A 24,235-nucleotide genomic window follows, 5' to 3' on the forward strand; every position below is an offset into this window, starting at 1 on the left:
GGCATTTATTATCTGTTAGGTATGCTATTACATTCTTCAGACCACTGTGGTTTTATGGTTGTGCAGACTCCTTTAAACTATCTCATGCAGTATGCTGCTTATATTGTGTGTCAGTATTATTATGTGATACTGTGCTTGCCCTATTCCCTCACATTGGTTTATCATGAGTACTTACATTAATAAGAACTGGAAAGTTCTCTGCTGGAATGTAAGAGGTTTGAATTCTGAAGCTAGGCAGAGGGCTGTGCGAGCTAAAATTGAAGAAAGCCAATGCTCTGTTGTCTGCTTACAAGAAACTAAGTGTGATTACTTCGATCAAAGGTCTATTAGGAAGTTTTGTCCTAGAAGATTCGATAATTTTGTATACTCTCCTTCTCTGGGTGCTTCTGGTGGGATCATCGTCCTATGGTGTTCATCTGCTCTGGTTGGTACTCTTATTGATCTGCAGAGCTATGGTATTGTTATAAATTTCTCCTCCACACAAAATAACCAAACTTGGACCTTAGTCAATGTCTATGGTCCATGCCAGGGAGAGCTTAGAGATGCTTTTGTGAATTGGTTATATCATATTCAAATCCCACAGGATGAACTTTGGTTATTTCTAGGAGATTTTAACTTCATCAGATCACTGGATAATAGAAATATGCCTGGGGGTGACATTAATGATATGTTCATTTTTAATGAGATCATTGGCAATCTTGGCCTTATTGAGTTGCCACTCAAGGGGAGATCATATACCTGGTCAAACATGCAAGAAACTCCTCTTTTGGAACAGTTGGACTGGTTCTTCACAACTCCTTCTTGGACTGCAGAGTATCCCAACACCATGGTCTACCCACTGGCCAAAACTACTTCTGATCATGTGCCTTGTGTGGTCTCAATCTCTACCTCCATACCAAAAGCTAAGGTTTTTCGTTTTGAAAACTACTGGGTTGATATGCCTGGGTTTATGGAATGTGTTGAAAGGTCCTGGTCTGCCCCCACGCACTTCTCTAACTCTGCTGCAATCCTCACCCATAAGTTTAAAAGGTTAAGGTCAGAGCTTAAGAAATGGCACACAGGAATATCCAGGCTGAAGCTATTGATGAATGCCTGCAATGTAGTCATCCTAGCTTTTGATAACTTAGAGGAAACCAGACCACTGTTTAGACCAGAATTTAATTTCAGGAAAATTGTGAAATTACACCTGGAAGAGCTCCTTCACCTGCAGTACATTTATTGGAAACAAAGGTGTACCATCAGGTGGATCAAAGTGGGTGAGGAAAATTCCAAGTTTTTTCAAGCTATGGCAACAGAGAGGTTTAGAAGGAATTCCATTTCCAGCTTGGTAACTGAGGATGGTGTGACTTTATCAACTCACAATGAAATGGCTGGACTACTCTGGTCCTCATATAAAGACAGATTGGGAGTTAAATGTGGAATTGACATGTTGTTTGATCTTAGGGCCTTGATACAACCAGTCCCTGGCTTAGAGAGCTTATCTGGGCCTTTTACTGAGGATGAGATAAATGAGGTTTTGAAATTTCTACCTCTTGACAGAGCCCCAGGACCAGATGGCTTTACTGGAATGTTTGTTAAGAAATGCTGGCACATAATTAAAGATGATTTCCTCAAGTTAATGCAGGACTTCTACGAAGGAAGAATCTCCTTACAGAGTATCAATGGATCTCTTGTCACACTCATCCCAAAAATCCTTTCTCCTGAGGGGCCAAATGACTTTAGGCCAATATCTCTCACAAATACTTGTCTGAAGTTCCTAACTAAGCTATTGGCTAATAGACTGCAGAAAGTCATCCTCACATGCATCCATAAAAATCAATATGGCTTCCTTAAGTCAAGGTCTATTCAGGACTGCATTGCTTGGAGCTTGGAATACATACATCAGTGTCACCAGTCCAAAAGACCCATTCTTATCATCAAGTTGGATTTCGCTAAAGCATTTGATACTGTTGAACATGACCTCATCCTACTGATGTTGAAATATAAGGGTTTTGATGCCAAATGGATTGGATGGGTCAAGGAACTATTGTCATCAGGATCTTCTTCTATCTTATTGAATGGTGTGCCTGGCAAACAATTTGTTTGTAAACGTGGTGTCAGACAGGGGGATCCCCTTTCTCCTCTTCTATTTGTGATTGCTGCTGACCTTCTCCAATCTGTGGTCAACCATATGCTACAACAGGGACTGCTTACTCTACCCATTCCCTCTAATGATCCAGATTTTCCAATTGTCCAATATGCAGATGACACCTTGTTAATCACCCAAGCTGATGAAGTACAACTCCTAGCTCTAAAGCAAATGTTGCTGGCCTTTTCCAAATCAACTGGTTTGAAAGTCAACTTTCAGAAGTCCTGCATTCTTCCAATTAATGTCTCCCAGGAAGAAACTAATAGATTGGCAGCAATTTTTGGATGTCAGGTTGGGTCCCTTCCTTTTACCTACCTAGGCCTACCTGTGGGCACCACAAAACCAAGAGTTCAAGACCTAGTGCCTGTGGTAGATAGAGTGGAAAGAAGACTCTCTGGTAGCTCCTCCCTCCTCTCCCAGGGGGCTAGACTACAACTGCTAGTGTCTGTTCTTACCTCCTTGCCAATATATTTCCTTTGCAGTCTTAGCTTGCCAGCTACTATCATTAAACAGCTTGAGAGAATTATGAGGCAATGCTTATGGAGGGGAAATTCTGATACATCTAAACAGTCATTAGCTGCCTGGCCAATGGTTTGTAAACCAAAAGATAAGGGAGGCATGGGCATAATAAACCTTGCAATCCAGAACAAGGCCCTTCTTACCAAACACTTACACAAGTTTTACAATAGGGCTGATATACCATGGGTTTCCTTGATCTGGGACACCTACTATGATGGAGTGGTTCCTCATGCAACAGTTCAATGTGGATCCTTTTGGTGGAGAGACATCATGAAACTACATGACACCTACAGAAATCACTGTATTATTACAATCAATGATGGAAATAGCTCTCTCTTTTGGCATGATACATGGATCTTAGGTGGAAGCCACCAACCAATTAAAGAGAGATTTCCTAGGTTGTTTTCATTCACACTGGATGATAAGATTTCAGTCAGAGATTTCATTGAGGATTTTGATATTTCAACCTACTTCCAACTGCCATTGTCCCAGGAAGCAATGGATGAACTGATGTCTCTAACATCTCATCTATCCACACTGCAAAGGAGGCCCCTTGAACCTGACACTTGGTCATGGACACCTGGTAATGGTCAATACTCTGCCAAGAGTTTTTACATTATGGCCCATGCTCACTTACCTGATGACGACCCCTGTAAATGGATATGGAAGAGTAAGTGTGTTATGAAAATAAAAGTCTTTGCCTGGCTCATGCTGAATGATAGACTCAATACGAGGGATATGTTGCTACGAAGACATTGGAGGTCACAGGAGGATGATAACTCATGCCCACTGTGCATAGCCCACTTGCATGAAGACAGAAATCATCTTTTTTTCCACTGCTCTTTCAGCACCAGGGTTTGGAATTATCTGCAAATCAACTGGTATGCTGGGCTAACTCCTCGTGAATGCATTCTGGCTGCCAAGAGAAGTTTCAACCATCCTTTCTTTTTTGAAGTAGTCTACCTTGCTGCCTGGAGCATTTGGACCACAAGGAATGACAGGATCTTCAGGCATATTAGGCCAAGCTTTGGCAGATGGAAAGCCAAATTCATCCATGACATTACTCTGCACTCCTATAGGATGAAGGCCTCTATCAAGCAACCTCTCCTAGACTGGATTCATGCTTTGCCTTAATCTTGTGGCATATGCTGTTGTATATTTGTATATTTGTATATTTGTACAGATATAGGTAGGTTCCCCTGTCTCCTAGTTAGCATTACCTTTTAAACTCCTTGTATTTGTTTTGTCTGGCCAAGTTTTAATAAAAGACTGTGGGGCTGTTGCCTCACAGTGTTCAGTCAAAAAAATCGTGATTGGTCTACGTGCGAAAAATTTAGATGAGAAACAATGAACTCACATCTTCATTTCAAAATTAGTACGTCTTCATTTCAAACAAAATTATTTTGTTTGTGCACACGAGCACTTAGAGGCAACCGTTTGCATAGGCCTTTCCGCGCGCGGCGACCGAGGATATTTTTCACCCTTTTCACCTAGGCCGCCAATACCCCCCCCCCCCCACCGTCCGCCCACGTTTCACTCAACTAGTCCACCCAATCTCCTTCGCCAGCTCACCCTCCCCCAGATCCACAGCAGAACCCTCTCCGGCGCCGCCGTGCTCACCCTAGCCGTGTGCCCTCTCTTCGGAGTCAAGCCTACCTCCACCGCCATTCCCAACATGTGGCGGCCCGCACCTCGCCGTCTTCGTTTGCTCGCTAGCCACCTCACCACTCCTGTTGTCCGGCCGGGTTTGCACTAAGAAGCCTGTTAGTTACTACTCTCCATCGTGGTGAGGCATATTTCCTCGCAATCGCTCTTCCAATTTCGTTCCGTATGTTCCCAAATTGGCTATAAAATAACGGAGAGCGTATATATGTTCATTATCTACCTTCCTTACTACATATAAGTTGTATTTGTTCCAATAAGTTACTGCATATTTATAGATCGCGGGCGCCCGAGTCACACAAACTTAACAAATTAGCCGTACATTTTCTAAATTATTGCATGGGGTGTTTAGAAAGCTTGATACCAAGTTGTAGGATCGAAAGTATATCTAGAGGGGGGTGATTAGACTACTTGACCAAATAAAAACTTAACATTTTCCCAATTTTAGTTCTTGGCAGATTTTAGCTATTGTAGGACAAGTCAAGCAATCATCACACAATTCAAGCAAGCATGCAAAGAGTATATTGGCAGCGGAAAGTAAAGCATGCAACTTGCAAGAACGTAAAGGGAAGGGTTTGGAGAATTCAAACGCAATTGGAGACACGGATGTTTTTCCCGTGGTTCGGATAGGTGGTGCTATCCTACATCCACGTTGATGGAGACTTCAACCCACGAAGGGTAATGGTTGCGCGAGTCCACGGAGGGCTCCACCCACGAAGGGTAATGGTTGCGCGAGTCCACGGAGGGCTCCACCCACGAAGGGTCCACAAAGAAGCAACCACCCACGAAGGGTCCACGAAGAAGCAACCTTGTCTATCCCACCATGGCCATCGCCCACGAAGGACTTGCCTCACTAGCGGTAGATCTTCACGAAGTAGGCGATCTCCTTGCCCTTACAAACTCCTTGGTTCAACTCCACAATCTTGTCGGAGGCTCCCAAGTGACACCTAGCCAATCTAGGAGACACCACTCTCCAAGAAGTAACAAATGGTGTGTTGATGATGAACTCCTTGCTCTTGTGCTTCAAATGATAGTCTCCCCAACACTCAACTCTCTCTCATAGGATTTGGATTTTGTGGAAAGAAGATTTGAGTGGAAAGCAACTTGGGGAAGGCTAGAGATCAAGATTCATATGGTAGGAATGGAATATCTTGGTCTCAACACATGAGTAGGTGGTTCTCTCTCAGAACATATGAGTTGGAATTGTGTATGTGTTCTGATGGCTCTCTCCACGAATGAAGAGGAGGTGGAGGGGTATATATAGCCTCCACAAAAAATCCAACCGTTACACACAGTTTTCCAATCTCGGTGGGACCGAATCAACAAACTCGGTCGGACCGAAAAGGTAAACCTAGTGACCGTTAGAGATTTTCGGTGGGACTGACATGCAACTCGGTAGGACCGATATGGTTAGGGTTTGGGCATAACGTAATCTCGGTGAGACCGATTACACAAACTCGGTGAGACCGAGTTTGGTAATAAGCTAACCAGAGAGTTGGTCAGGTAAACTCGGTGGGACCGATTTGCTCTTTCGGTGAGACCGAAAAGTTACAAAAAGGAAATAGAGAGTTTACACTGCAATCTCGGTGGGACCGATTCGCTCTTTCGGTGAGACCGAAAAGTTACGAAAGGGAAACAGAGAGTTTGCAATCCCATCTCGGTGAGACCGAGATCCCTATTGGTAGAACCGAATTGCTAGGGTTTGGCAGTGGCTTATGACAAGTGAAACTCGGTGGCGCCGGATAGAAAGAATCGGTAGGACCGAGTTTGGCTTAGGGTTTAGGTCATATGTGGATATGGGAAAGTAGTTGAGGGTTTTGGAGCATATCACTAAGCACATGAAGCAAAAGGCTCATTAAGCAACACCTCATCCCTCCTTGATAGTATTGGCTTTTCCTAAAGACTCAATGTGATCTTGGATCACTAAAATATAAAATGAAGAGTCTTGAGCTTTTGAGCTTGAGCCAATCCTTTGTCCTTAGCATTTTGAGGGTTCCACTTTCACATCCATGCCATGCCAATCATTGAGCTTTCCTGAAATAGTCATCTTGGAATAGCATTAGCTCAATGAGCTATATGTTGTTATGAATTACCAAAACCACCTAGGGATAGTTGCACTTTCACAAGTTGTTAGTTTTATGCTTATCCTCCTTTCCTGAGTTTCGCATGTGTTCTCTGTAGATGCCGAGTAGAAGCGACAGCACTCATTCAGGCCATGTATCTTCATCTGATTCGAACAACCCTATGTCTTCAGCGGATTGTGAGGGATCAAGTAGTCTTGAACGGGATAGAGATGCAGCAATTACCCTTCCGGTCAGGACACGGAGGAATTCTCCAAGGAAGCCCACACACCAGCCTAAAGGTGTATATGAAGTAACCAAGATTGATTTAAAGTCCTGGGCTCCAACTAAACCAGATAAAGCACGCATGAGGTTCAGGAGTGTGTGTGGATTTGTTGGCAGGGCAAGGCTCAACATTAATCTGCCGGGGTTTCGGAAGGCTGACATAGAAACACGGCGAAGGATAGTCCAGGAGATCATGGATCACTTCAATGTTCTAGAGCAGTGGAGAATGCAGGTGGAACACACTACACTGAAGAAGGCTAGGGATGCTTGGAGAAACTGGAAGCACGTGTTGTATAAGTACTTGAGTGAAGGCAAGGACCCAATCCGCGCATACCCCCAAATTACAAAGGCAGACTGGGTAGAATTCAAAAGGGTCGGGGCAACTCCAAAGTTTGCTGCGAAGAGTTTCAAGCAATCAGAACTTCAGAAGAAGAATATACACCCCCACCGTATGGGTGTGGCAGGATACTATGGCATGAAACTGATATGGGAACAGGAGGACAAAGAAGCAGTAGCGGTGGGTGGGAGTCCAGCCTTTAGTGAAATCAAGGGCGAACGCGCTAGAGACTACTTGCGGGCACGTGCAAAGAGGCATGATGACGAAACTTATTACTTTGAAAACGCATGTGACGCCAAACTGTATGAAGTGATGGTAGAGGCTTCCAAGATCCCTGGAAGGTTCTACAGGAACTCAGGGCCATGTGACATTTTGTCCATTGCTCTGGACACAAAAGAGCCCCCTGACTGTGCAAGGGGTATAGGTGTTAATGTCCCTCACAAGAGGGCTTTCACACTCAACAAAGAAGAGAGGCTCACCATGAAAAAAGCGAGGAGTGAAATGAAGCATAATGCATTGTTTGAAAAGTTCAAGAAGGAGATTTATCTGGCTATTCGAAAGGATGTTGAGGAGTCAATGATGATGATGCAGAAGACTCTAACACTGACAGATAGCCAGCAGATGGGAGGGGAGGCGGGCATGGATGATGCTGCTTATTGTGCGACAACACTACACAAGAGTAGTTGTGCATCAGCTGACCCCAGCGACACTGAGACTACAGCTGCTCGTGATGATGCTATATCTAATCTATCTAGAATGAAAGACAGACTGAAGGGCGTGCTTACACATTTTGAAGGTACATTAAAATGTGCAACAGACTGGGTTTGTCCACCCTTCTTGGAAGATGGCCTCTTCTTAGCCAATGTGCCATTGAAGCCGCGCTGTGTGAAGTGCTACATGACTGAAGTAAAGCTTGGATTCAATGAATTTGTCCTGAAGAATGTCCTAGGAGACTTTGATGAGCAAAGAACCTTGGGAGAAACATTGTTACATCACATCCAGTGGCCACGAAAGGAAATAGAGTTCATCGATGAGATTCCTGAAGCTCGGCCAAGAGCAACCACTATTGCCCCTCAACCGGTGACGCTCTCCTTGCCAGAGCATCTCTTGCGGGCTGATGCATCAACCTGTGATCAGCCGGACCGACTTTGTGGCGTACAGGCCATGTCATCCTCCGCCCCAAAGCAGCTAGTGGCAAGGCCTACAAATGCTGATGATGCACCACCGGTTCAGATGCCGGTCGCTGAAGCAGCGGGTGGAGACCTAGCTGCAGCACATGCTCAGTAGACCAACCTGGCGGAACAGACTGCTAAGCAGTCTGATGCTTCGGAACATCCTACTAAGCAGTCTGTAGGTCCAGAACCGACTGCTCATTAGTTCGTCGGTCCGCAGGCGTGTGATCAGCATACCAATGCGTCAGCACTTCCTGCTCAGCAAACCAACGCGTTGGCACATCCTCCTCAGCACACCGACAAGTTGGCACCACCTGCGCAGAAACCCGACATAGCTTCAACGCATGGTCAGCAGTCCGATGCCTCTGCTCCTACAGCCCAACAGTCCATCACTGCAGCACCTCCAGCTCAGCGGTCCAGCATAGATAAACATTCTGCTAAGAAGTCTGTCCAAGCTTCACCGTCTGCTCGGCAGTCTACCATGCAGGCAACCAGACGTGCTGCCAGAAATGCTTCAAGTATTAAGAAGGAAGTGGCCAAAAAGGCTACACCCATGACCACGAGGAAGCACAGCGGGAAAGTGAAGAGGAAAGATGTCACAGCCCTAGAATTGTTTGCAATAGTTGCATAAGAGAGCATCCATGCATCATGTCTAAATTCTGAAACTTGAATTGAGGTTAGTTGAAACCCTCAGAAATCACTTCAGAAATAATCAACGTTAAAAATCTTTTCAAATGAGTCCAAGGAAATGTTCCTGTTATTCTGTAAAAAGTATTGGCAAGAGGTAAAATTCAAACCAATATTTTTAGGAGACAGAAATATTTATTTTTGGCCATTTGAGTTAATCCAATAATTATTTGCATTGGATTCATATTTGCTATATATTTAATATGATCCAATAATTCTCGAAAATGGTGAGTGGCTCTGAATATATTATATCTAGCCAAATGATAATTTCCAGAATCAAAAAAATGGTTTGGTCACTGAACTAAATCTAAACAGAATAGCAAAAATAGAAAAACAAAAAAAGGGAAAGGCCTACCTGGCACTCACCTGGGCAGCCCACATGGCCAGCCCACTTGGCGGCCCAGCCCACCAGGGGCACCGCTGTCTTCAACCTCTGCCTACTGGCAGAGGCGTGTCGACGCGCTCGTGCCCGAGCCTCCACCTCCTGCTTGCTTGCCGCCCTCTCCCTGACGCGCCTACGAGCGCCACGCGACCCCCCTGCACCTCTCCCTCTCTCTCCCTCGAGCGCCCTCCCTCCTCTGTCTCTCTCGCGCGCGTCCACCCGAACACGCCCGTTGCCGCCGCTCGCCGCTGCCGCGGCCACAGCCATCTCCTCACCCCTCTGTCGTGTCCACCAGCACCGTCGTTGAGCTCCGCCTCCCCAAGTCAAAGGAATCGAGCCCGGACGCCCTGCATCGCCTCCACGCCATCATCTTCAACCTCGGGTTGACCGAGATCACCGTCGCCCGTACGTCGCCATCAGGCCGCCCCCGAGCTCACCGTCTCCTTCATACGAACCGTCGTGAGCCCCTGCCTCTTTCCCCTCTCTCTCGTGCTCTTTTCCTCGACATAGCCGCCGCTTCGCCGACGACCGAATCGCGCCACCGCCTGAGCCCCTCGCCGCCGTGGCCACAGTCACCGTAGCCCCCAACCGAGCACACCCACATGCTCACCGCACCACGCAGAGGCCGTAGGTGCTACGCCCGCACCGCCACGCCCACTTCAGCTTCGAACCCGAGCTCGCCCGAGCTCTGGTCGCCGCTAAAGCTCGTCGCCGGCCACTTTCCGGCCACCCCAGCACCACCCGCCACCACCACTAGAAGCGCCGCAACGCCAGGAACCCGTAGAGCCCTTCCGCGCGTTGTGTGGCCGCCCGTAGCTCAAACCCGAGTCGCGCCGCCGTCGTTTTGGTCGCCGCCGGCCGAACTCCGGCGATGTCGACATGGCCTCATTAGCACTAATGACCCCACTAATCACCCCCACACTACTCACTTACATGTGGGACCAGTGCCTAAACTAATTAGTTTAACTCTCTATTAGATTAGCAGTAATTTCAGTGGGCCCCGCTTGTCAACTTTGACTTGGCCACGTCAGCTTTGATCGGGTCCCACATGTCAGCCTCTATAGCTGACTATGTGTCACTGACTAGTGGGCCGTACTGGTCAGGTTTGACCTAGAGGCGCCCAGTTGACCAGCTGATGTCACAGTGACGCAATGCTGATGTAGTTAACATTTTCTGGATTTAAAATAATTCAGGAAATTCTAGAAAATGCCCAAAACTTCTAAAAATCATAGAAGATTATCTATAACTCCAAATGAAATAATTTATATATGAAAAATTATCAGAAAAAATCAAGGAATCCATCTGTACCATTTTCATGCATGTTTGAGCAAGTTAACCTCACTGTTTAGGATCAAACATGATTAGGGCAAATTTCATAATAGGTTTGGAGTTGGAATTTGATGTAGTTTTGAATTCCACTTCAATTGAAATGACTTTCTGTTGCATTAGCCCAAATACAGCATATTGCCATGTCATGATCATGCATCATATTGTTGCATTGCATTGATTGTATTCATTCTGTGTTTGCCGGTGATTGATCCCCCCCCCCCGATAGACGTGGTTCCGACGATTGATCGATGAGGATACCGTGGGGATACCGTGCATGAGGCCGCAAAGTGATATGAGGTATTACAGGATAGATCGGTGTGACTTAGAATCGGGGTCCTGACAGCGTTGGTATCAGAGCCTGACTGCCTATAAGATTACCAAGCCAAACTGGTCGAAGTCGAGTCTAGAAATGATTTAGTTATATAAGGGAATTGATTGTGGAAGGGAACATAAGGCTCTTTTTACTCCTTTACCTTATGTCCTTCTGATCTGAGTCATCCTCGTCTTTTCTACGGAGTTAAGAAACTAGGCCTTCTCATCTATCTATCAGGATGACGAGTTGCTATGATAGAGACTTATAGGATTGATGGATTTAAGCCCCAGATCAGTTTCTACTACTTCTGTGTGTTCATAGTTGGTCTCGGAATCTTGATATTGTGCTTCTGAGTGGTTATGCCACTATTTTGCAGGATGTCTCAAATATTTTTGAGCATTTACAGCCGTTATGCTGTCCGAGTCATCCCAGGTTTCTAAAGAGTCTGATGCACTTGCAAGTTCCTTCTTCCCGTTTCTGATGTCCTTTTGGGCCAGATTAAGCACACTAAATGGTCTGTTGAGGTACTCCATTGCCTTGACATATATGTTGGAGCTAGTATTATGACCCTACGCATCTTAGAGAACCACCCAGTAATATGGCCATGTTTTGTGTTCCCAGTGTGATGATTCCGGCCATCATTCTCGAAAGCATCCTGTGATGCTACTTAGTAGTAGGTATTCTACACCCGGGTTTCTGAACCCGAGATTCACCCTACTTACTTCATGTTGTTAGTATTCACTAGTTCCCTTAAGATATTAGTAACCTTTGTGATAGTCCTCGAGGTCCGTGGTATCTCATTCTTCCAATACCATGAACCATCATGGCAGGAGTTCTTTTGAACCAAAAGATCACAACCAGGGTGCTCTTGAGGAGTACTCCATTCATATTGTGAATCAGCCAGTCCCTTTTCTTCTGCATGGGTTATCCGGAAGAAATATGTTGAACTTGTTTGACATACTAATCTATGCATCCACAACTCAGAAAGATATATGTTCCGTTGAGTTGTCCCTCTTTAGTTGTTATCCTGATCTCCGTCTATCATTTGATAGTCAAGAGCATGTCATGCATTCATGCTCACCGTTACCTCATATTCTTGTGGTCTGTCAAGCCATTCTATTCTGAAATGACTAGGAGAAACAAACTCCAGTACCTTGTCCACTTCGAGGATTGGGTCAAAGTAGTTGTATTCCGTGGATCAAAATGCCAATCCAACTTTTGCTTTGTTCTACCTTGAAGTGTTACCATCTTTATGTCAAGAATGTCATGAGAATTGCACCACCTCTTATGAATTCTTGACAGAGTGATACTTCTCGCCATCATTATTCATTCCTTGGTCCCGTGTTGTTGTAACCGGAATGCCGACAAGTGAACTATGATGTGTGAAATTAATACTACTAGCAACCTCGTTGCTTGGTAGTTAATGGACAATACTCTCACTCTTAGCGTGCTGGTTATTGAATCATCATCCTAAGATTGATTGTTCTACCTAGTCCTTATTTTTGGTGCACTCCTCGATCAATGAGTGAGGATTATTCAATCCCTTGCTTATTTGATCATATCGTCTTGCTCTGAAAAGCAAGATTGTTCTCGAGCTTAGTGACATATCGGTGGTTCGTGATTTTCCGTATATCTTCTCGGGAGTATAACCAGGTTGTCACCTGACCGCTATGTTGAGTTCGTGATCAAGTTGGTTTTCCTCTAAGCCACCCCTTCTCCAAGAATCTGTGTTGGATATCCCTGAACTAGTTTGACAAGCTAAACAATAACTTGGAGAGTTGGAAGATGAAAGCTTGTCCGACTTAGTTCATCACTAAGGGATATCCTTGTGTGTGGGGGCATTGAAGAAAGATGATATCTTCCTCGATTGATCCTCGTGATCAGTTGTCGGTGCTATTATCTTATCCAATCTTTGATTTGAGTGTGGGCTATCGTCAAATCAAATCAGAACCAACGATATCCGTAATGTTGTCTACTCGTGGTTGACTCCTCGAGCATACACCATTACATCTATTGGTCTGACCAGTACTATCACATTGTTCACATAATGGTGGAAGTCCAGTGATATGGAAATTCCGATGAGTTGCTGTTGAGCCCATCAACAGCATCTTGTCTCCCCCATGATTCGTGTTAAACATTAAGCTAGTGTTGGAAACTTCGTAAGCATTTTCTTCATGCTAGCTCATGAAGCATATGTTTGGATGAAAGAAGTGACTTCCTCTAATTCATGTGCATTCGATGCAAGTTGCCGCCGTGAATTCAAGAGAGTTTATTTTTGCCTCCTCTGGAATCATCCCAGGTTAGTCATGCACGTGCGAAGTGCTCTATGGTTTGATAGGTTGGCCGCCTCCACTCCATATGTGTTCCTAGCACACCAATCCACTGATTAATTTTTTCGAGAAAAAGGAGTTGATGTGCGAATACTAGTTCATGTACAAGATTCCAATATCCTCGATGATGGTTCCCAACTAGAACTCGGTAGTGTTTCGTTGTAAGACTACCATGTGGTCATGCTTGTCTGGGACAGCGTGTCCACATGTTTGTAGCAGAACCAGCTCATGTTTTGGAGCTTGCTATCGTAGTTCATTCTCGAGAATTTCGCAACGCCATCCCGTCGATTTGTGTTGCTACCTTTCTTTTTCCAGACATGCTGTCTGAGATATCCTGTTACCAACCAGATCTGAATCTCAGGCAGGTATGATGCTTGGGCCATTCCTAACATTTGCATTTTATACCCAGCTTGCACCCCAGCAATTGTTGTCCAGGATCATCTTCAAAAGTGGGCTTACCATGGGTCCCATCCATCTCCGATGATAAGCAAAATCATCCATTACGTTGTCTATAACAAGGTAGTCCACATCGTCCACCCTAGCCGAGTATGCCATTCTTTCGAACTCCTTCAAACGTACCATTAAGAATTGCCTCAGGATGGTATGAAGAGTTTCAATGATCTATGGATCAAAAGTAATTCTTTTTGCCACTTAAGGGAATAATCCTATGAGTTACCTCCTCTAGGGTGCCACATTATGGAATCGTGGTAATTATCTCCTCGCTACTTTGAACCCATCCGCCATCTTCTTAAGCGTGGAATAGTTGCCTACCAAATCGAACTTCACCATCCGTTACTATCCATCCGTCTTGATGTATGTTTTGTGTCCCAACTCAAGAGAAGTTTCAACGTCTCACTCCATGAGTTGATCTTGAGTGCTCGTTCTTCGAGGAAATCGTTTCATGTAGAGTTTCCTTCTGTCGTCATCGTGTTGGATGAAGATCTCGAAAGCAAAGACGTCAAGGTCAATATGAAGCAATGAATCAACATCCTCGAGAAGGACATCTGGATCGTGAAGATTGTGTTAGCTTGTGTCGCTCTGTCTTCCTACCTCACGACTTGAATCTCGAGACGAGATTCTTGTTTAGTGGGGGTGAGTTGTCACAGCCCTAGAATTGTTTGCAATAGTTGCATAAGAGAGCATCCATGCATCATGTCTAAATTCTGAAACTTGAATTGAGGTTAGTTGAAACCCTCAGAAATCACTTCAGAAATAATCAACGTTAAAAATCTTTTCAAATGAGTCCAAGGAAATGTTCCTGTTATTCTGTAAAAAAATATTGGCAAGAGGTAAAATTCAAACCAATATTTTTAGGAGACAGAAATATTTATTTTTGGCCATTTGAGTTAATCCAATAATTATTTGCATTGGATTCATATTTTCTATATATTTAATATGATCCAATAATTCTCGAAAATGGTGAGTGGCTCTGAATATATTATATCTAGCCAAATGATAATTTCCAGAATAAAAAAATGGTTTGGTCTCTGAACTAAATCTAAACAGAATAGAAAAAATAGAAAAACAAAAAAAGGGAAAGGCCTACCTGGCACTCACCTGGGCAGCCCACATGGCCAGCCCACTTGGCGGCCCAGCCCACCAGGGGCACCGCTGTCTTCAACCTCTGCCTACTGGCAGACGCGTGTCGACGCGCCCATGCCCGAGCCTCCACCTCCTGCTTGCTTGCCACCCTCTCCCTGACGCGCCTACGAGCGCCACGCGACCCCCCTGCACCTCTCCCTCTCGCTCCCTCGAGCGCCCTCCCTCCTCTGTCTCTCTCGTGCGCGTCCACCCGAACGCGCCCGTCGCTGCCGCTCGCCGCTACCGCGGCCACAGCCATCTCCTCACCCCTCTGTCGTGTCCACCAGCACCGTCGTTGAGCTCCACCTCCCCAAGCCGAAGGAATCGAGCACGGACGCCCTGCATCGCCTCCACGCCATCGTCTTCAACCTCGGGTTGACCGAGATCGCCGTCGCCCGTACGTCGCCATCAGGCCGCCCCCGAGCTCACCGTCTCCTTCATATGAACCCCCGTGAGCCCCTGCCTCTTTCCCCTCTCTCCCGTGCTCTTTTCCTCGACATAGCCGCCGCTTCGCCGACGACCGAATCACGCTGCCGCCTGAGCCCCTCGCCGCCGTGGCCACAGTCACCGTAGCCCCCAACCGAGCACATCCACGTGCTCACCGCACCACACAGAGGTCGTAGGTGCTATGCTCGCATCGCCACGCCCACTTCAGCTTCGAACCCGAGCTCGCCCGAGCTCCGCCGTCGCTAAAGCTCGTCGCCGGCCACTTTCCGGCCACCCCAGCACCACCCGCCGCCACCACTAGAAGCGCCGCAACGCCAGGAACCCGTAGAGCCCTTCCGCGCATTGTGTGGCCGCCCATAGCTCAAACCCGAGTTGCGCCGCCGTCATTTTGGTCGCCGCCGGCCGAACTCCGGCGATGTCGACGTGGCCTCATTAGCACTAATGACCCCATTGATCACCCCCACACTACTCACTTACATGTGGGCCCAGTGCCTAAACTAATTAGTTTAACTCTCTGTTAGATTAGCACTAATTTCAGTGGGCCCCGCTTGTCAACTTTGACTTGGCCACGTCAGCTTTGACCGGGTCCCACATGTCAGCCTCTATAGCTGACTATGTGTCACTGACTAGTGGGCCCTACTGGTCAGGTTTGACCTGGAGGCGCCCAGTTGACCAGCTGACGTCACGGTGACACAATGCTGATGCAGTTAACATTTTCTGGATTTAAAATAATTCAGGAAATTCCAGAAAATGCCGAAAACTTCTAAAAAACATAGAAAATTATCTATAACTCCAAATGAAATAATTTATATATGAAAAATTATGAGAAAAATTCAAGGAATCCATCTGTACCATTTTCATGCATGTTTGAGCAAGTTAACCTCACTGTTTAGGATGAAACATGATTAGGGAAAATTTCATAATAGGTTTGGAGTTGGAATTTGATGTAGTTTTGAATTCCACTTCAATTAAAATGACTTTCTGTTGCATTAGCCCAAATCACAGCATATTGCCATGTCATGATCATGCATCATATTGTTGCATTGCATTGATTGTATTCTTTTTGTGTTTACCGGTGATTGTCCCCCCCCCCCCCCGATAGACGTGGTTCCGACGATTGATCGATGACACCGATGAAGAACTATACTATCTTCAGAAGTGCCAGGCAAGCAAAACCCCCTTGTTCATTCCGATACAATCCCACTCTCTCGCTTCTGCTCTCTTTTACTGCATTAGGACAACAACGATTCAACTGTTACATGTTGCGGTAGTTGAACCCCTTTCCTCTGCATGACCTGCCATTGCCACAGTAAATAGATGAAACCCACTAGCATGAGTAGGAATTGTTTGAGCCCTGATGTGCCTACTCATTCATGCTTGTTGTCATGCCTGCTATTGCTTAGAGTTGAGGTAGGTCTGATTCATCGAGAATGAATTGGAACGTGGTGAATATGTCCTACCGTTGAGAGCTAAGTGTGTGAACACGATTTGGTAAGGGTAGCGGTGAGAGGCCATGTAGGAGTACATGGTGGGTTGTCTCATTGCAGCCATCCTCAGGAACTGAGTTCTGTGTTTGTGATCCATGAACAGTTACTACCACACATTGGGTTCCGGTAACTCGACCCCTCTCGGCTTATTAATCAACTCGATCTCTATCTAGGAGTTGCAACTAGTTTCTGGTGTTTGTAGGTAGTGTTAATAGTCTACCAAGTGGCACCCGGTACAGGTGGGCTTGGGACAGACTAGGCACAGTGGCACGGTGTACCAAGTGGCACCCGGATGGTGGGCTTGGGAACCCTGCACACATCGTTTGGGGCCGTGAGCGACACCCCGGCCGGATCTCCTTGCGGATGGAACCCGAATAGGTGATAAACCTGGACTAGAGACTTGTTGGTTAGTCAGGTCGTGGCCGACTCCCTCGCCCGGCTTCCGCTTCAAGGTTGCCAAGGTACATGACGTGTACAGGGCGATAAGTGGCAAGAGCGTGTGTGAAGAAGTACACCCCTGCAGGGTTATCATTATCTATTCGAATAGCCGGATTCCTCGGATATGGAAACTTGGACCCCTTGCATAGTTCATAGATAAGTGAAAGTGGATACTCTAAAACTCGCAAGATAAGCGTGAGTGCTATGGATGGCGCTCTCGCAGGGAGACGGGAGCGGATCCATAGTTGTCGGAGTAAGTGACCACGGGTAGCCTAGCCGGCTCCCCCTGGCCTTTCTGCAAAAATTACGAGCCGATCCAGCTCTCAAGAACCCAAGACATGGGGCCGCCTTCCCCTGGCCGGCTGTCTCCCAGGCCGGCAATTGGAAGGCGGCCCGACTTCATCCCTCATGAAGAAAGCCGCAGGATGGCCGGCTCCGAGGAGCCGGCTGCGAGAAGGCCGACTCCAAGGAGCTGGCTCCCATAAAGTGGTCAAGACCGTACCCTCGAAGTCTGCATCCACATAACGGCGATGTGACGGGGCGTGGCTACAGTGAAGCCTGCCACCCCCGAATCCCGGAGCGCGCCTGGCATAGTGCGCCATACAGGTGGCCATGACCCGTCCGGCACAGCACTGTTGCCACGTTGACCCTGATGTCATCCACGACGGGCTACCAGTACGGCCCACGGGCGGTGGGCCCCTTCGGGCAGAGAGACACCCGAAGGCGGCCTGGCCTCCCCCAGTCGGCCCAAGATGGAGCCGGCTCTCTCCGGCCGGCTTGCCACCCCCTCGAAGGAGACGCCCCATTAAGGAGACAAGACGCGGTGGGGCTACAGTGGTCACCCGCCGGACGGCAGCACTGTAGCCATGCTTACCTCGGCGAAGCCCTCGTCACCAAGATTGAGCAACAGTAACCAGCCACCGACAAGGCCCTGGACAGTGGGGCCTGCCTGTCGACCAAGGAGCCGGTAGCCGGCGGGACCCACCAGCCGGCGGGCCCCAGCAGCCGGCGCAGAAGCCGGAGAGCGAAGACACAGACGGCTGGGCCCCACGCCCAGCCGGATTACCATTGTACCCCCGGGGGTAGGCCTATATAAACCCCCCCGGGACACCCATGCAAAGGGTTGGTCCCTGCTAGTTTTAGACACCACGTAGGGAGGAGAAGAGAGCAAGCAGAGCCCTTCTCCCTCCTCTCGCCAAACAGCTCAAGGAGCATCGTGTAGCTACTTGTTCATCTAGTGATCATGCGGAGACCCCGCAAAGCAGCAGTAGGGGTGTTATCTCCACGGAGAGCCCCGAAGCTGGGTAAGATTCGCCGGCGTGCATGTCTTCGCCTCATCCCGTTTCCAGGCACCGGCGATGTTTTACTGGCTCCCACAATGATAAGCCACCCGTTGGCATATGTCGCACCTACCACCCGACATTTGGCGCCCACCGTGGGGCCAGGTGCACCGTCGTCCGGAGACCTATTCTGGACGGGAACCCTCTTCCTCCCCCGCGAGCGTAGCCATCCCGGCACACCCGATGGCACTTGCCACGACGCGCTGCAAGGCGTCACCAACGCCTGCGCAGCGAGCAGCCTCGCTGATCTCCTCGACAAGACCCTCATCTCCGACAAGCTCGCCTCCGACGCGGGCACCGATCACCTCGTCAACCTCCTCGGCCGGCTCCGTGTCTCCAGCGAGCCTGTTGTGGACTTGGAGTTGGTTGGCTCCACCGATCCGATGCCTGTCGACTCCGACACGGCCTCATTCGACACCTTCCACACCAACGTCACGATATACAACGACCCGCTTCCCCGAGCCGATGGCTGCGACGCTGTCACCACCGAGGTGATGGTCATCGGCCACGATGGCGCTGCTAACGAGAGCGCCCACGACGCCCCGCACGCGGTGGTCCACGACTTGTCCATCCCCCTCCCGGCCGACGCCGATGCTGAAGCACTAGAGGCTCACCGCCTCGCCCTCCTTGCGGAGGGCCGGAAGTTGGTTTCCATGAGACGCCTCGCTGAGGCACACCGACGCGAGGCCGACCGCGCCGCCTTTGGCACACCACCCCCAGGCGGGCCTAGCCGGGTCGGCGTTGTCAGACAGCGCGGCGATGTCGTTGCCGACACATTAGGAGTCGACCGCCCAGTCTACGCCACTCCACTCGAGAATCTGCACGCCGCCCAGGTGGCCGTAGACGAGCTAGACGGACTAGGGGCCGAAGAGCTCCCCCACATGACCCGACGCATCCAGCAGCTGATCGATGTAGCCGCGCAGCGGCACAAAGCCGACGCCCGCGTGGAAAGCCCTCCCCCGCGCCGAGATCACAGCGCAATGTCCCGGACGCCGACTGTGGGTAGAGACCGCGCGCGGCGCGAGAAAGAGCCGGCTGCCAGCCGAAGCCAAACCCGGATCTCCATCGAGCGAGACGCAGAAGGCCACCCTCGGGCCATAGAGTGGTGGGGCAACCCGCCTCCGCCCCGGCCCCGTGGAGAGAGATATCCCTCCCCTCTGCCTGTGGCGCATCCGACTCTCAGCGGCCGACTAGGTCGCCGCGAAGGAGTCGGCGAAAATGACGCCCACCATCGGATCGACCGCCTGGCGCGATCCCTGGCGCTGGAAGAAGAAGACGATGTCGGTCCGCCTTGCTTCGGCCCCCGCATCCGCGACGAGCCCTTCCCCAAAGGGTTCTCGCTCCCAAGAGACACGCCCAAGTACAACGCCTCCTCAAGCCGTCTATCAAGCCATCTCCAGAGTTCGATTCCATCTTCGTGTCGCCTGACCCCGACGCGGCCGGGTCCGGCTCGAAGAACCAAGCAGGTGGCCCGGGGACTTCGATAGTCGGCCAGGGGGTATCAGCAGGCGGCTCGGGGACTTTCGTAGTTACGCCCGACCCGGGGACTGCCTCACCCGGCTCGGGGACTGCGGTAGTCGGCCCGGAGACTACACCAACACAACAGGCGGCGGCCGACTCCAGCATTTCACCGCCCAGCCCGCCCGCCCTGGTCGCAGTAGCCGTTTTGGCAATAGAAGAAGTCGCAGCTCCGTCATGGGCTCAATCCATCCTCAACTTCCTAATAAACCAAGATCTGCCGGCTGACGAAGTAGAGGCAAGACAAGTCCAACGCCGAGCCGGAGCATACACAATCGTCAACAGAGAGCTCGTCAAGCGCAGTGTCACTGGAGTCCTCCAGCGATGCATCGAGCAAGAGAAGGGCATTGCAATCCTCAGAGACATCCACCAAGGAGAATGCGGCCACCACGCAGCCTCGAGATCACTCGTCGCCAAAGCCTTCCGCCATGGTTTCTTTTGGCCGACTGCTTTGGATGACGCCAAGGAGTTAGTTAAACATTGCAAAGGGTGCCAACTCTTCAGCTCCAAGCAACACATGCCGGCTTCAGCACTCAAGACCATTCCCCTCACTTGGCCCTCCGCCGTTTGGGGACTGGACATGGTGGGCCCATTCAAGACGGCGCGCGGCGGCATGACACATCTGCTTGTCGCCGTGGACAAATTCACCAAATGGATTGAAGCAAAGCCGATCAAGAAGCTGAATGGGCTGACTGCCGTCACATTTATCGCAGATATAACAACTCGGTACGGCGTGCCACACAACATCATCACCGACAATGGCACAAATTTTGCCAAGGGAGCCTTGGCACGTTTCTGCGCGACGCAAGGCATCCGGTTGGATCTAGCATCCGTCGCCCACCCGCAGTCAAACGGCCAGGTCGAGTGAGCCAACGGCCTCATCCTTTCCGGCATCCAGCCCCGACTGATCGTACCACTGGAGCGTTCAGCCGGCTGTTGGCTCGATGAGCTGCCGGCTGTCCTCTGGAGTCTGCGCACTACACCAAACAAGTCAACCGGCTTCACCCCTTTCTTCCTCGTGTATGGTGCCGAGGCAGTCATCCCAACTGACATCGAGTTCGACTCGCCTCGAGTAACCATGTACACGGAAGCGGAGGCCAAGGAAGCACGAGAAGACGGCGTCGACCTGCTGGAAGAAAGCCGGCTGCTAGCCCTCAGCCGGTCCGCCATCTATCAGCAGGGCCCGTGCCGCTACCACAGCCAGAAGGTCAAGCCAAGATCCTTCCAAGAGGGCGATCTTGTGCTCCGGCTGATCCAGCGAACAGCCGGCCAGCACAAGCTCTCGGCCCCTTGGGAGGGCCCCTTCGTCATCAGCAGAGCCTTAGGCAACGACTCCTACTACCTGATCGACGCGCAGAAGCCGAAGGCACGAAAGAGAGACGACTCCGGCAAGGAGTCGGAATGACCATGGAACGCCAACCTCCTCCGAAGGTTTTACAGCTGAAATGCAGTATGTATCACGCTAACTTTTGTACTAAGTACAAGACAATAGGGCCCCCGAGGAGATCTCGGGGACTGCCATCTTTTGTCTATAAATGAAAAGTATCATGCTTATGGCCTTGTCATTGCATTCACTTTTTTCCGTCCGGCACCGGGTTCGACTAATCGGCCCGGGGACTGGCCGCCTGGAGTTATATTAGAAGTCCTACCCGCAGTCAGACAAGTAGTGTGCCGGCTCCCAAGCCTTCTCTTGCCAAAAGTCGCAGTTCAAAGAACCGGCTGCCCGGCTGGCAAGAGTTAAGGGCAGGAACGGGTGCCCACACGAAAAACGGCTAGGGACTAATGGACTAATATAACAAAAGCCGGTTTTTCTCCCACCGCCGACCGGCTACCAGAGTAGCCGGCCGGCCGGCTTCCATTCACCTCGCTCGAATCTAAGAAAGCTCGAGTACTCGCCTTCCCAGAAGGGGAAGGCGGCAAAGGAAACAGCCTAAGGATAAAAAGCATACGTGAATGGAAACCAAGCATGCACACGATAATATTTACATAAAAGACCTTCAAAAGGCCAGCATTCAACATAGTTTGGATACACCCCCAGTGGGTGGAACTGTGGAAGCTTAATAAAATTGTTCAGAAGGCAACAAGCAGGAAAAAACAAGGACGACAGATTAAGCCGGCGGAGCGACTAACGAGCTGGGCAGGTCGGTGGAGACGGCAGTGCCGGCTGGAGGAGTGGCCGGCTGGCGAACCTCGGCATGATCACTGCCTCCCGCAGAAGGCGCGCTTGCGCGCGCCTCGTTGCTGGAGGCACGGTCAGGCTGAGGCTGGCTGGCTGTTCCACCGGCCGGCTCGACGTCTTTGATTTCCTCTCCTTCATCGTCTTCGCCTTCATCGCTGGAGGCGATCTCTTCTGCCGAGTCTTCACCCGCCGCCGGGTCCAGCCCGAACCACTCCTCCGGCTGGGCAACGCCATCATCATTAATCTGGGAGCGAAGACGCTGATGTCAGTACACTCGGCGATTGTTGATGCGCGCTGGGCGATAGCCGGCCGCACCTCCGCTAGCTCTTCGTTGGCCTCTAGCCGCCAGGTGCGCAGCTGGTTCAGGTTCAGCCCCGGATACCAAGCTCGGACGAACTCCAGCGCCCGCCCAGCTCCAAGTCGGGCCGCCGACGCCTTCCAGGCCTCGAAGCGGCCAACCGCAACCTCCAGCCAGTCGGCAGTCCGACTCGGGATGCGGGGAATCGTCTCGCTTGGCCAGAGGGCGGCCAACACCTGCGTTCCGGCGCGCTGGAGGCGGCGGAGCATACGATGAGCCGGCTGCAGCTGCGCTTGGACCGCCAAGAGTTGCTCTTCGAGCGACCGACTCGCATCTGGCGCGACTTCAGCCCCCGCCTGCCGCGCGTTTCGCGATGGGCCTCGATGGTTTGGGCGGCGAAGACGGAGTAGCCAGGAAAGTAGTCTGCACAGAGAATAAAGAGCAGCTCAAGTCAGAACACAAGACAGGCGGCAAGGGGCAGGCAAGGAGCGAGGAAAGCGGCTTACCGTCGATCAAATCCTCAATATGGCCGAAGCCTTCATTCAGCGCTTGCCTGGTCTCAGCCCAGCCCGCCGCTTCAGTCTCGAACTCGGCCTTCAGGGCGGCTTCGTTATCCTGCGCCTTCTTCAGAGCCGCCTTGTGGCTCTCCTCCTGGTCAGCCAGCTTCTTGGCCAGGCGGTCACGCTCCAGGACCAAGGCGTCGTACTCGGTTTCCTTGGCGCGAAGGGCGGCCTGCGCCTCGCTGAGCTGCCCCCTCAAGTCGGCATTGGCTTCTGCGAGCACGAAAGACAAAAGAAAAACCAGTAAGGTGAAGTCGTCAGGAAAGATCCGACCCGACTGCTCAGCAGTCGGCCCGAATCTCGGGGACTACACCCAGTGGGTGCGCTGACGCGCCCCCACAGGAGATGAACGAAACCAAGTATGTACTCCGGCTGCTGATCAGGTCTTCGGTTCTCCGAACCAGCTCCTGAGCCTGGGAGTTGAAGGCGGCAGCGCGGAGGTTATGATACTCCTGGAAGATTAGACAGGAGGCGAGAATAAGGTAGTCGTCAAGGAAGATCTGATCCGACTGCTCAGCAGTCGGCCCGAATCTCGGGGACTACACCCAGTGGGTGCGCTGACGCGCCCCCACGGAAGAAATCAAGAGAACAAAACAACCAAAAATAGAAGACCCACCCGGATGACGGCCCGTGTCGCAAGGAACTCCTGGGTGTATTGCTGCAGCGAGGCGGCTTGGGCCTGAAGCCAGTTCCGAATCTCTTGGGCCGCCACATTCAGCTCACCCGTCCCGCCGCTGGGAGTCCACTCGGACATGTCGGTGCTGGCCGCCTCCAAGGCCTCCGCCGTCTGGCTGGCACCCATAGCTCGGTGCGACTCCAGCGCAGCGGTGCCTCCCCCTGTGCGCCGGCGCATTGCCAGCTGCACCTCGAGGCCGGCTCCTGTTTCCGGCTCACCCCCGGCCAGCTGCTCTGGCGCCGCAGCCGACTGGCCGCCTTGGCCCGCTCTGGTTGGCGCTGCCGGCGGCGCCCCCTCCACGAAGATCACGGAGTCCTCCCTCCGCTCCATCACTGGCGGTTCTTGGTCGACCTCCTCCAGCAGAGGCACAGGAATGTTGGGGGCCATAGCGCGGAGGGGAATGGCTAGCAGCGGAGGCTGGTTGTGTGAAGCCTCCGCCTCCGTCTCCGCAGCTGCCGCCTCCGCCCGGGCCTTGGCTGCTGCATCGGCCTGCTCCTTCGTCGCCTG

Source organism: Triticum urartu, chromosome 7A (assembly GCF_056163025.1).
Source record: "Triticum urartu cultivar PI428250 chromosome 7A, HENAU_Tu73, whole genome shotgun sequence".
NCBI lineage: Eukaryota > Viridiplantae > Streptophyta > Magnoliopsida > Poales > Poaceae > Triticum > Triticum urartu.